A 13,632-nucleotide genomic window follows, 5' to 3' on the forward strand; every position below is an offset into this window, starting at 1 on the left:
AGACACCTCTGCCCAGTGAAACGTGATGTCAGTCCACAGTATTCTCTCCCACAGTCGAGTATATGTCACTTTCCCCCTGGCTCCCCACAGAGGGTTTCAAACACTTCTACGTTAGTGATGCAAGCTGTTAGCCAGAAGATGGCTCCTGCAATGTGCAGTGGGACAGTGCTCTGTGTATATACATATATATATATATATATATATATACACACACATATAGCACGTTGTGCTTAGGCCCCGACGGGTTTCTCAAACACTTCTAACTTAGTGAAACCACGTGTTAGTTGAAACGGTCTCCCCACAGTGTTGTTTCACAGAGTTGAGTGTATGGCACTTTCGCTGTAGGCCCCGCACGAACGGTTTGCAGCCACAGGTAACATAGTGAAGTAAGCTGTTAGTTGAAGGACGGCTTCTCCGCCCTCCCCCCTCCCCCCACACACACCGCAGGTGTTGTCTGACAGAGTGGGGTGTCTCATACTTTTGGTGTGAGCTCCGCATCGCTTTTCAAACACGTCTAACAAGGGAACCCAGATGCTATTTGAAGGATGGTTTCACCACAGTGTTGTTTTACAGAGTTGAGCACATGGCGCTTTCTGCGTAGGAAGCCCCTCGTTTCTGAAACTCTTCTCAGTAAGGGAAACGAGAGGTGTGTTGAAAGGTGGCGTCTCCACGGTGTTGTTTCACAGAGTTGACTCTACGGCACTTTCGTCGCAGGCCCCGCATGGGTCTTGAAGCCCTTGACACTTTGGCAAACGAGCTGCCATTTGAAAAGTGGTCTCCCCCCAGTGTCTCACAGAGTTGAGGGTAGGGCCCTTGCCGCGTAGACCCCCAACAGTTTCCGAACACTCTTAAGTTAGTGAAACCAGGTGCTAGTTGAGTGCTCGTTTCAGCACACCATCGTTTCTCACAGTTGAGTAGACGGCGCTCAACAGTTAGGCTTCTCGTAGGTTTTCAAACCCTTCTACCTTAGAGAAACCACATGGTAGTTGAAGGACGGTTTCCCCACAGTGTTGTTTCCTAGAGTTGAGAGCGTACGGTCCCGTGCGCTAGGCGCCTGCGAGCCTTATGAAACACGTGTGGCTTAGTGAAACCACATGCTAGGAGACAGATTGTGTCCCCACAGTGTCGTCTCACAGGGTTCAGTATATGGCACTCTCGTTGTAGGCCCCGCAACGTTTGGAGCTACGTGTACCTTAGCGAAGCGAGATGTCAGCGGAACGACGGCTTTCATTCACCAAGTGTTATCTGCCAGAGCGCAGTGGGAGATACTTTCGGGCTAGGCTCCGCGTAGCTTTCCAAACACTTCTAGCGAGGGAACCCAGATGCTGTCGGAAGGAGGGTTTCACCACAGTGTTGTTTTACATACAGAGTTGCGCACAGGGCCCTCTCTGCGTAGTACCCACGTAGGTTTTCGAGCCCTTCTCACTAAGCGAAACGAGCGGTTAGGTGAAACGTGGAGACCCACAGTGTTGTCTCACAGAGTTGAGTGTATGGCACTTTCCGCATAGGCCCTGCATAGGTTGTCAAACACTTCTAGCATTGTGAAACGAGATGTGATTGGAAAGATGGTTTTCCCCCACAGCGTCTCAGAGAGCTGAGTATACGGCAGTTTCGTTGTAGTCTCCGGATGCTTCTCAAACACTTCCAACTTAGTGAAACCACATGGTAGTTGGAAGATGCTTTCCCCGCAAGGTTGTGTCACAGAGTTGAGTGTACGTCCCTTTCTACATACGCCTCCATAGGTTTTCAAACACGTCTGCCTTAGTGAACTGAGATGTCAGTTGAAAGGTGTTTTCCCCACCGTGTTTTTCCCCATAGCCGAGTATATGGCACTCACCGTCCACGTCTGCATACGTTTTCAAACTCTTCTAACTTAGGCAAACAAGGGGTTAGTTGAAAAGACGGTTCTCTCCACAGTGTGTTTTCACAGAGTCGAGAACATGGCACTTTCCTCATTGTTCCTAGCAACGTTTTTCACGTACGTCTAACATGGTGAAACAAGATATTAGTTGGAAGACGGTTTCCCTAAAAAAAATTGACAGTGGAGCAGATGGCACTTTCCGCCTAAGCCCCCCCCCCCCCAACCCCCACCCCCGGCAAGTTTCGAAACACTCCTACGAACTGAACCCGGATGTTATTTGAAAGACGGTTTCACCGCAGTCGTGTTGTGCAGAGTTGAGCATATGACACTTTCTTTGTAGAAATGGCATAGGTTTTCAACCACTTCTGAGTGAAGAGCAGTTAGCTGCAACATGGATTCACCACAGTGTTGTGTCACAGAGTTGAGTGCATGGTCTACGCGCCTAGGTCCCGTGGGTCTTCTCAGACACTTGTAACCTAGTGAAACCAGAGGCTAGAAGAAAGATCTTTCCCCCCGCAGTGCCGTTTCACAGAGTTGAGCATATGGCACTTTCGGACTAGGCCCCACATGGTTTGCATCTACATCTAACATAGTGAATTAAAATGTGAGTTGGAGGACGGCTTCCCCAGGTGTTGTTTGACAGAGTGGAGTGTATGATTCTTGCGGTGTCGGCGCTGCAGAAGTTTTCAAACACTTCTAACAGGGGAGCCCAGATGGTATTTGAAGGGTGGTTTCCCCACCGTGTTGTTTTACAGAGTTGAGCACATGGCACTTTCTACGTAGAACCGCATACGGTCCTCAAACACTTCTAAGTGAAACGAGAGTTTAGTTGAAAGGTGGAGTCCCCGCAGTGTTGTTTCACAGAGTTGACTAGGTGGCACTTTCGGCGCAGGCCCTACATGGGTTTTCAAACGCTTGTCACTTTGTGAAATGAGATGTCAGTTGAAAGATGGTTCCTCCACAGGGTCTCACAGAGATGAGTTGGTGGCGCTTTCGGTGTCATCTCCGCGTGGTTTCCAAACACTTCTAACTTACTGAAACAACGTGTTAGTTGGAAGAGGGTTTCCCCCGACTGTGTTGTGTCTCGGAGTTGAAACTATGGCACTTTCCTCATAGACCCTGGATAGTTTTCAAACAGGCTTGAAGCAGGGAAACCAGATGTTAGTTGAAAGATCGTTTTGCCACACCATTGTCTCTCACAGTTGAGTGCACGGCACTTAACCGTTAGGCTTCCCGTGGGTGTTCAAAGACTTCTACCCTAGGGAAACCAGATGGTAGTTGAACGATGGTTTCCCCAGTGTTGTTTCACAGACTTGACCGTATGGCACTCTCCGTGTGGCCCACACTTAGGTTTCCTAACCCTTGCAACCACGCTCAGTGAGAAGTTAATTGAAAGGTGGTTTCACCACAGTGTTGTTTGATTGAGTGGCGCGTATGGCGCTAGCCACATGGGCCCCGCATGTGTTTTCAAACACTTGTAACAGTGAAACCAGATAGTAGTGGAACGATCCTTTCACCACACTGGTATTCACACAGTTGAGTATAGGGCACCTTGCGATTAGGCAATCCTATGAGAGCACAGGATTTCCACACACTGCTCACTTAGAGAAACCAGCTGGTAGTCGAAGATCGTTTTCCCACAGTGTTGTTTCACAGAGTCGAGTATACGGCACGGTCTTCAGAGGCCCCCCCCCCCCCCAGGGGTTTCAAACACTTCTAACTTAGTGGCCCAGCTTTTAGTTCAAAGTCAGTTTCTCCCATGTTGTCTCACAGAGTTGAGCCTATGGTGCTATGCACCTAAGCCCCCTCCCCCCGTCTTTTCAAACCCTTGTAACCTCGCGAATCCAGATGCTCGGAGAAAGACTGTGTCACCATCGTGTCTGTTCTCGGAGTTGAGTATATGGCACTTTCGTTGTGGGCCCCGCATGGTTTTCAAACACATCAAACTTAGGGAAATAAGATGTGAGTTGGAGGACGGCTTCCTCCAAGTGTTGTTTGACACAGTGCAATGTAAGATACACTCGGTGTAGCGGCCGCATGGCATTTCAAACACGTCTGACAAGTGAACCCAGGTGATATTTGGAGGATGGTATCACCACGCTGTTGTTTTACAGAGTTGAGCTTATGGCACTCTCTGCGTAGTCCCTGCATAGGTCTTCAAACACTTCGAACTTAGTGCACCAAGATGTTAGTTGAAAGAGGGTGTCTCCACAGGATTCTCTACAGTGTCCTGTACGTGTCACTCTCCACATCGTTCCCCACATAGACCTTCACAGACTTCTACGCGACACGACAGGTCAATGGACAGACCATTTCCACAAAGTGCGTTGTGACAGAGTTGAGGATGCGGCGCTTTCACCATAGGCCCTGCATTGATTTTCCAACACTTGGAACCTAGCGAAACAAGATGGTAGTTGAACGATTGTTTTCATTACACTGCTGCTTCGCAGAATCGAGTATATGGCACTTTCGTGTATCCCAAGCACAGTTTTCCAAACACTTGAACCTTAGTGAAACCGGATGTTAATCGAACAGTGGTCTCCTCACAGAGTCGTGTATATGGCACCTTGCGGGGAGGCCACTCAAGTGTTTCTAAACACTTCAGACTTTGTGAAACCAGGTAGTAGCTGAAAGACAGTTGCCCCACAGTGTTGTTTCACAGGGAGATGGGTATTTGGCACCTTCCGCTTAGGCCCCTCACAGGTTTTCAAACGCTTCCACCTTAGCGTAATGGGCTGTTCCTTGAAAGATGGTTGCCCCCGCAACGTATCAGACAGGCGTGTATGTGGCACTCTGGATGTCGCCCCCCCGCACGGGTGTTCAAGCACACTAAGTTAGCGAAACCAGATGTTAACTGATAGACGTTTGCACCACACAAACGTTTCACAGGGTTGAGTACCGGGCACTTTGGCTGTAGTCCCCGCATGGGTTTTTAGCCACTTCTAGTGTCGTGAAACAAGACATTAGTTGAAAGATGTGTTGTCTGCCAGACTTGACTATGTGGCACTTTATGCATAGGTTTTGGAACACGCCTAGCAACGTGAAACCGTTAAGTTAGTTGAAAGATGGTTTCCCCACAAGCAGTCTTTAGAGTCGAGTATATGTCACTTTCCCCATAGTCCCTAGTGTGTGTTTTAAAGCATTTCTAACCGTGAAACAAGTTGTTAATGGAAAGATTTTTATCCCACAGTATTGTTTCACAGAGTGGAGTATATGGCACCTTCCTCTAGGTCCCTCTTCAGTTTTTAAGCTTTTCTAAATTTCTGAAATCAGATGGTAGTGGAAAGAGGTTTTCACCTCAGTGTTGTCTCGCAGAGTTGAGTAGACGGCACTTTCCTCATAGACCCGGCCTAGGGTTTCAAGTGCTTCTGTTAGTGAAACAAGATATTAGTTGAAAGACCGTTTTTCCGTAACACTCTTTCACACAATCAAGTCTATGTCACTTTCATCGTAATTCCCCGAAAATGGTTACAGAAACTTCCAACGGTGAAACGAGATGTTAGTTGAAGGATGGTTTCACCACACTGTTGTTTCACAGAGCTGAGTGATGGCGCTTTCCGTCTCGTTGCCCGCGTGGGTTTTCTAACACTTACAAATTAGTGACATCAGATGGTAGTTGAAAGATGGTTTCACCACAGTGTTGTCTCACAGAGTGGAGGATATGGCGCTTCTCTCATAGTTGCTCGCGTACGTTTTCCACCCCGTCCAAATTAGTGAAACCGAATGTTTCTTGAAGGAGGGTTCCCCAAAATGTTGTTGTTTCCCATATTTGAGTACAAGGCGCTTTCCCTGAAGGTGTCGCATAGGTTTTCAAACTGGTCCAACCTTGTGCAACAAGAGGTTAGTTGGCTGAGGGTTTGAGCAGACTCTTGTGCAGAGTTGAGTGTGTGGCACTTTCCGCATAGGCTCCGCATAGGTTTCAAAGATGGTTTTAACCGTAGGGATACCAGATGCCAGTTGAAAGATGTTTCATACAGTCGTGCATACGGCAGTTTCGGTGTTGGCCCCGCACGGGCCCTCCAACACTTCTAACTTGGTGAAACCCGACGTTGGTGGATAGATGGTTTCACCACACGGTTGTTTCCCAGGGTTGAGTGCATGGCACATTCGGTGTAGGCCCCACATGGGTCTTCAAGCTAAGAGGGGTCTAACGTACTGAAACAGGATGCTGGTTGGAAGATGGTTTCCGCACAGTGTTATTTGCCAGACTCGAGTATATGACACTTTATTCGTAGGCCCCACATACGTTGTCGAATACCTCTAACATAGTGAGACCTGATGGTAGTTGAAGGATGGTTTCTCCACGGTAAGATTTCAGCGTGGAGTGTATCTCGTTTTCCTCATAGGTTTTCAAACACTTCTCAGCGAAGCAAGATGTTAGTTGATAAATGGCTTATTTATGAAAAGTGTCACATACTTAACGCGGTGTAAAATCACTGTGCGGAAACATCTGTTTGTTTCACAAAGTTAGAAATGTTGGAATCCTAGGCATAGAAGCTAAAAAGCGGGGCGCCTGGGTGGCTTGGTCGGTTAAGCGTCTGACTTCGGCTCAGGTCATGATCTCGCGGTCCGTGGGTTCGAGCCCCGCGTCAGGCTCTGTGCTGACAGCTCAGAGCCTGGAGCCTGTTTCAGAGTCTGTGTCTCCTTCTCACCGTGACCCTCCCCCGTTCAGCTCTATCTCTCTCTGTCTCAAAAAATAAAGGAACTTTAAAAAAGAAGTTAAAAAGCAAAGCGCACTTTCCTCGCTGTGTCAAGGATCGTTGTAGACAAACCACTTTTCAAATAACATCTGGTTTAACTAAGTGGGAAGTGTTTGCAAACGCTTGCGGGGCCGCAAAGACACTGCCATGTCCTCGGCGCTGTGAAACCCCAGTGTGGTGACGCCTTTTACCAACTAACATCTGCTTTCACCGCATAGGGTTTCAAGTGCTTGAAAACCCATGTGGGGACGAAACGGAAAGCGCCATAGGCTGAAGTGTATGAAACGCTGTGGGGGAACCACCTTCCAACTAAAATCCTGTTTCGGTAGGTTGGAAGCGTTTGCAAACCTCTGCGGGGCTTAGGCGGAAACGCCTACACGCAGCTCTGTGAAACAACTACGGGGAAAGAGTCTTTCACCTAACATCCGGTTTCAGTAAGTGAGAACTCTTTGAAAACCTAGGCGGGGCCTACAGGGTAAGGGCCATAGCGTCACCTCCGTGAAACAACACCGTGGGGAAACCGACTTTCAAGTAACATACATCTATCTGATTTGACAAAGTGAGAAGTGTTTGAAAACCCATGGTATCCGGCTTGCAACTAACCTCTTGCTTCGCCAAGTAGAATTGGAAAGCTTACGTGGGCCCTACGGGGAAAGTGCCATGCACTCAACTCTGTGAAACAGAAAAGTGTGAGGGAAACATCTTGCCACTAACATCTTCTTTCACCAAGTTAAAAGTGTTTCAAAGCAAATGCAGCACCTACACCGAGTGTGCCTCATACGCAATACCATGAAACACCTTAGGGAAAGCTTTCTCCTATCGTCTTATTCACTAAGTTTGAAGCGCTTGGAGACCTATGCGGAGCCCAGGTGGAAAGCTCTATGTACTCAGCTCTACCAGGCAGCCCTTGAGGGAAACTATCTTTCAACTAACATCTTGTTTCACTAAGTCACAAGTGTTTGAAAAACCCCGTAGGCCTACCCCGACCAGTGCCTTGTACCTAACTTTAGGAAGTACCGTGGGGATACCATCATTCAACTAACGGCTACGTGTCACAACGTGAGAAACCTTAGTAAATACGTGCGGGGCCTACAGGGAAAGTGCCTTATACTCACCTCTGGAAAAAAAGAGTGAAGCGTCGGGTTTCGCTACGTTAAAATGGCTTGAAAACTAGGCGGGACCTAGAGGTAAGCGCCATAGAGTCAACTCTGTGACAGAACACTGTGGGGAACCCATCGTCCACCCAATTTCTTGTTACACTAAGTTAGAGGTGTTTGAACGCCATCCGGGGATCACACCGAAAGTGCCACATAGCCCTGGGCACCGTCACGGTCGAGAGACAGTCTCCCAACATCTGCTTTCACTCGGTTACAAGTGTTTAAAACACATGCGGGGCCTGGGTGGAGAGTACCAAACACGCAACTCCGTGAAACAACACGGTTGGGGAGACCACCTTTCAACCTCTATGTGGTTTCTTTGAGCTAGAAGTGTCTGAAAACCTATGAGAAGCCAACTGGTTAAGTGCCATACCTCTACGCTCAACGGTGAACAACGATGGTGTGCTAAAACAATATTTCAACTAACATCTGGTTGCACTAATTTAAAAGTGTTTGAAAACTATTCAGGGTCTGTGAGGAGAGTGCCATATGCTCCACTCTGTGACAGAACACAGTGGGGACACCATCTTCCGACTAACGTGTGTCAGTTTGAAAACCATGAGGAGCTACACCCCAAAGGGACTTACTCTATGAGACGCCCTAGGGAAACCGTCTTTGAAGTGACTTCTCGTTTCACAAACTTACAAGTGTTTGAAAACCCATGCATGCAAGGCCTGCGCAGAAAGTGCCTATAGTCCACTCTGTGAAACAACACTGTGGGTCTCCACGTTTCAACCAACCGCTCGTTTCACTGAGTGAGAAGGGTTTGAAAACCTACGTGCGTTCTACGCAACGAGTGCCATATGCTCAACTCTGTAAAACAACACCGGTGACACCATCCTTCAAATAGCATCATGGTTCACTGTTAGAAGTGTTTGAAAACCTATGCGGAGCCTACCCCGAAAGTATCTTACACTGCACTCTGGCAAAGACTTTGGGGAAGCCGTCCTTCAACTGACATTTTACTTCACTATGTCACCATGGGGTTGCAAACCATGCGGCGCCTACAGCCAAAGTGCCATATGCTCAACTCTGTGAAACAACGCTGTGGGGAAACGGGTTCAACGAACACCTGGTTTCACTACGTTAGAAGTGTTTGAGAAACCCGTCGTGCCCTCTGTCAAACTGCACATTGCAGAAGCCATCTTTCAGCTAACATCTTACATCTCTAAAGTATGGATGGCACGTATGTTGTATATAACGTTTGTGTCTGTGCATGTTATTTGTGTGGTGAATGTGGTGTGTGTATGGTGTGTCAGTGTTTTGGAGGTGCTGTATGTGTCCTTCTGTGTTGTCTTCAAGGGTCATATATGTGTTGTGATTGTAGTATATCAGCTAGGTATGCGCCGCATAGAACGTATGTGCGTGTATGGTCTTTCTATGGCATGTGTGTTTTGTATGTGGTGCACGTGTGGTTTTGTGGTGTGGCATACGGGTGGAGTTTGGGCAGTAAAAGTGTGGTGTGTGTGTGGTGTGCGTGGTGTCCGTACTTCATAGATGTATGGATTCTCATGGTGTGTGTATTGTGGATGCGGTGTCTGTGTAGTGTAAGTGCGTTGTGTGCGGTATGAGTTTGGCATGTATGTGGTGTATATACGGGGTGTGTTTGTGGGCTATACGTAGTGTACGGTGGGTATATGTGTGGTCCGTGTATTAGGTGTAGTAAGTAGTGTGTGGAAGATGTCTGTGCGAGGTGTAAGTGGTTTGGTGTGTATGTGGTGACTGGGTGAGGTGTTTGTGTGGTATTCACGTGTCAAGCGAGGTATGTTGGTACCCTGTTGTGTGTTCGGTGTAGGAGTGATGTGGCTGTGTGGCATATGTGTCACATTTGTGTCTCTATGTGCAGTGTGTGTGGTGTCCTGGTAGTCGACGTGTAGAGGAGGGAGCATCTGTCTTCCGTATAAGTGGCGTGGGTTTGGGGTGTGGGGTGTGCATGTGGAGGGTGTATGCGTGGTATACGGGCAGTGGTTTGTTTGGAAACCGTGTGCTGTATATGTGTGGAGTGTGGTAATACTGTGCGAGGGGGGTAACTGTGGGTGTGTGGGGCATGTGTGATGTGTGTTGGACATGTCTGTGGCATATGCATGGTGAGTGTGTGGTGAGCATGTGGTGTGTGTGATGTATGCATGTGTAGACGGTGTATGTGTCATGCAGGTGTGTATGTCGTAGGAAGGTGGCCAATGCGGCGTGCCAGGTGTGTGGAATGTGCAGGGGGTGTGTGTGTGTGTGTGTGTGTGTGTGTGTGTATGTGTGTTATATAAGTGTCTTGAGTGTATTGCACGGGTGGCCGTGTGTGGTGTGTTTTCCTTAAATGTTTTGGGTTTGTGTGTTGTGTGTTTGGGTACTGTGGTATGTGTGAGATATGTGTGGGTTTCCGTGTAATTCGTGTCTTGTGTAGGCTGCACGTTAGTTGAAAGTGCAGTTTGACAGAGTTGAGTATATGGCACTTTCCACCTAGTCCCCGCCGAGGTTTTCAAACACTTCTAACTCAGTGAAACAAGATGTTAGCCACACGATGGTTTTTCCCCCACAGTGTTACTTCACAGAGTTGAGTGTATGGCACGTTCGTCGTCGTTCCCAGCAGTTTTTCAAACGCTTCCAACATGGAGAAACAAGATGTTAGTTGAAAGACGGTTTCCCCAAAGTGCCGTTTTGACAGAGTTGAATATATGGCACTTTCTTTCTGCACAGTCCCTGAATAATTTTTCAAACCCTTCTAACTTAGTGAAACTAGATGTTAGTTCAAAGGATGCTTTCCCACCGTGTTGGTTCCCAGAGATGAGTATATGGCAGTGACCTTGGAGGCCCTGCATAGCTTCTCAAAACTTCCAACTTGGTGAAACATGTTAGTTGAAAGATGCTTTCTCCACAGGAGTCTTTTGCGATGGCTGGTATATGTGACTTTCCACATCATTCCCTGCATAGGTTGTCAAACTCTTCTCACGTAGTGAAACGACAGGCTAGTTACAAGATATTTTCCCCACAGTGTTGTATCACAGGGTTGAGTATATGGCACTTACCCTGTAGGCCCCGCGTAGGTTTTCAAACAGTTCTCACTGAGCGAAACCACACATTAGGTGAAAGCTGGTTACTCTCCAGGGTTGTTTCGCAGGATTGGGTATACGGCCCTTTCCGCATGGGCCCGCGTAAGTTTTTCAAACACTTCTAACTGACAGAAACCAGATGTGAGTTGAAAGATGGTTTCTCCACAGTATGTTTTCTCTGAATCGAGAATTCTGAGGAACTCGAGAATTCCGTTGAAGACGAATCTTCGTTCCCAGCAGTTTTTCAAACACTTCTAACATGGTGAAATAAGATGGTAGTGGAAAGATGGTTTCCCCAAAGGCTGCTTGACAGAGTGGAGGGTATGACACTTTCCGCCTAAGCCCCCACAGGTTTGCCAACACTTCTTCCTTAGTGAAACAAGATGTGAGTGGAAAGATGGTTTCCCCACAGTGTTGTTTCACAGGGTTGAGGGTATGGCACTTTCCTTCTAGGCCCCACATGGGTTTTCCAACACTTCCACGTTAGTGGAGCCAGAGGTTAGTGGAAAGATGGTTTCCGTAGAGTGCAGATTGACTGACTTGTGTACATGGCACTTCACTCTCCACATAGCCCCCCCCCCCCCGCCCCCCACATAGGTGTTCCAACACCTCCAACGTTGTGACACCGGATGTTAGGTGAGAGATGGTTGCTCCACAGGATTCTTTCACAGTGGCTGGTATATGTCACTTTCCACATCGTTCCCCACATAGGTTCTCAAACTCTTCTAACCTAGTGATTGATACAAGCTGTTAGTTGAGTGTTGGCTTCCCCAGAGTGAAGTCTGACGGAGTTGAGTACGTGGAACTTGACGCGCAGTCCCCGCGCAGGTTTTCAAGCCCTTGGAACTGAGTGAAACTAGGTGTTAGCTAAAAGGTCGTGTCCTCAGAGTGTGCCTTCACACGGGTGACTCTACGGCACCTACCTTGCAGGCCCCGCACAGTTGTCAGACAGCTCTCTTTTAGTGCAGCAAGATATTAGGAGAAAGACCGTTTCGCCACACCGTGTTTCACATGATGGAGTGTAAGGGCACTTTCTACGCAAGCCACCGTACGTAGGTTGGCAAACACTTGGAACGGAGTGAAACGAGATGCTAGCTGAAAGGTGGTCTCTCCACAGTACACCTTCACGGGGTGGAGGGTCACTTTCGACGTCGTTCTCCGCATAGGATTTCAAACAATGCCAACCTGGTGATACAAGATGTTCCTGGAAAGACGGTTTCCCCAAATGTGCAGCTGCACAAAGGTGAGTGTATGGCACTTTCACTATAGGCCTCCCATCACTGTTCCGCCTCTTCCCACTTAGGGAAAGGAGATGTTGGCTGAAAGGTGTTTCCTCACCCCCCCCCCCTTCCGCCCTCCACGGTTTTGTTTCACACAGTCGAGGACAGAGCACTTGCCGTGTACGTCTGCATACGCTTTCAAACTCTTGCAACTTAGTCAAACAAGATGTCAGCTGAGAGATGGTTTCTCTGCAGGATTCTTTCAGAGTATCGAGTACATATCACTTTCCACATCGTGCCCTGCATAGGTTTTCAAACGCTTCTGACTTAGTGATACAAGATGTCAGGTGAAGGATGGTTTCCCCGAAGGGCAAACCTTTGACAGAGTTGAGTGGCACGCGCCGCATAAAGCCCCCACAGGCTTCCTTCACACGCTTCTTACCTGGTGAAACCCAATGTAGTTGAAAGACGGTTTCCCCAACAGTGTTGTTTCACAGCGCTGAGGGTCTAGGCCCCACATGGGATTGCAAACACTTCCAAGTTAGTGGAACCAGAGGTGAGTGGAAAGCGTTCCTCCAAAGTGCAGTTTGCCCGAGTCGAGTATATGACACCTTCCACTGAGGCCCCACGATAGGCGTTTGTTCAAACTGCTGGTCTAACTTAGCGATACAAGATGTTCCTTCACAGAGCCGAGTTTGTGGCACTGACCTTACATGTGGGCGCCGCATAGGTTTTCAAACAGTTCTCCCTCAGTGAGCCAAGATGTTAGTTGCAAGATGGCTTCTCCACAGGACTTTCTCACAATGCCGAGTAAATGTCACTTGCCCCTTCTTTGCCCGCAGAGGATTTCCGGCAAATCTAACTTAGCGATACGGGATGTTATTTGAAAGGTGGTTTCCCCAAAGTGCCTCTCGACAGAGTCGCGTATATGGCACCTTCGTCATAGGCCCCGAATGGGTTTTCAGACACCTCTGCCCAGTGAAACGTGATGTCAGTCCACAGTATTCTCTCCCACAGTCGAGTATATGTCACTTTCCCCCTGGCTCCCCACAGAGGGTTTCAAACACTTCTACGTTAGTGATGCAAGCTGTTAGCCAGAAGATGGCTCCTGCAATGTGCAGTGGGACAGTGCTCTGTGTATATACATATATATATATATATATATATACACACACATATAGCACGTTGTGCTTAGGCCCCGACGGGTTTCTCAAACACTTCTAACTTAGTGAAACCACGTGTTAGTTGAAACGGTCTCCCCACAGTGTTGTTTCACAGAGTTGAGTGTATGGCACTTTCGCTGTAGGCCCCGCACGAACGGTTTGCAGCCACAGGTAACATAGTGAAGTAAGCTGTTAGTTGAAGGACGGCTTCTCCGCCCTCCCCCCTCCCCCCACACACACCGCAGGTGTTGTCTGACAGAGTGGGGTGTCTCATACTTTTGGTGTGAGCTCCGCATCGCTTTTCAAACACGTCTAACAAGGGAACCCAGATGCTATTTGAAGGATGGTTTCACCACAGTGTTGTTTTACAGAGTTGAGCACATGGCGCTTTCTGCGTAGGAAGCCCCTCGTTTCTGAAACTCTTCTCAGTAAGGGAAACGAGAGGTGTGTTGAAAGGTGGCGTCTCCACGGTGTTGTTTCACAGAGT

Source organism: Panthera onca, chromosome X (assembly GCF_046562875.1).
Source record: "Panthera onca isolate mPanOnc1 chromosome X, mPanOnc1 haplotype 2, whole genome shotgun sequence".
NCBI lineage: Eukaryota > Metazoa > Chordata > Mammalia > Carnivora > Felidae > Panthera > Panthera onca.